This window comes from Anarrhichthys ocellatus, unplaced genomic scaffold (genome assembly GCF_004355925.1).
Source record: "Anarrhichthys ocellatus isolate YVR2014 unplaced genomic scaffold, GSC_Weel_1.0 scaffold6601, whole genome shotgun sequence".
NCBI classification, from domain to species: domain Eukaryota; kingdom Metazoa; phylum Chordata; class Actinopteri; order Perciformes; family Anarhichadidae; genus Anarrhichthys; species Anarrhichthys ocellatus.
Genome location: NW_022286575.1, coordinates 2199 through 2796, shown reverse-complemented (window position 1 = coordinate 2796; position 598 = coordinate 2199).

Below are 598 nucleotides of genomic sequence, written 5' to 3'. Positions count from 1 at the left end.
GGGGGGGAGACAGAGAGAGACAGACAGACAGAGAGACAGAGAGACAGACAGAGAGACAGACAGACAGAGAGACAGACAGACAGACAGACAGAGAGAGACAGACAGACAGAGACAAAGAGACAGACAGAGAGAGAGACAGACAGACAGACAGAGAGACAGAGAGTGACAGACAGACAGACAAAGAAACAGACAGACAGACAGAGAGAGAGAGAGACAGACAGACAGACAGACAGACAGTTTTAGAGTGATACCGTCTCCATTCAGTATATGTCTCAGTACTTTGTCTATAAGGAGATCAGATATCAGATATGAAGGAAAACATTTTATTAAAATGCAGCTTAGTGAACAGTTTGTATAACGAGTTATTACATATAAACACAGTGTGTGAAGTGATAAGAGCATTAAAGAGGAAGAGACTTTAATGTTCTTCTCTTCTGATTCTTTCACTTTTTTCTCATAATCATAACAGAGTCACTTTATGAACATTGGAGTTCTATATTTTGTTGTTTTATTATATTTTTAGGATGCATTTTTAACACATTAAATGTACCTTTTATGACATTTTCAGTTATTTATTTATTTATGTACATGTATATAT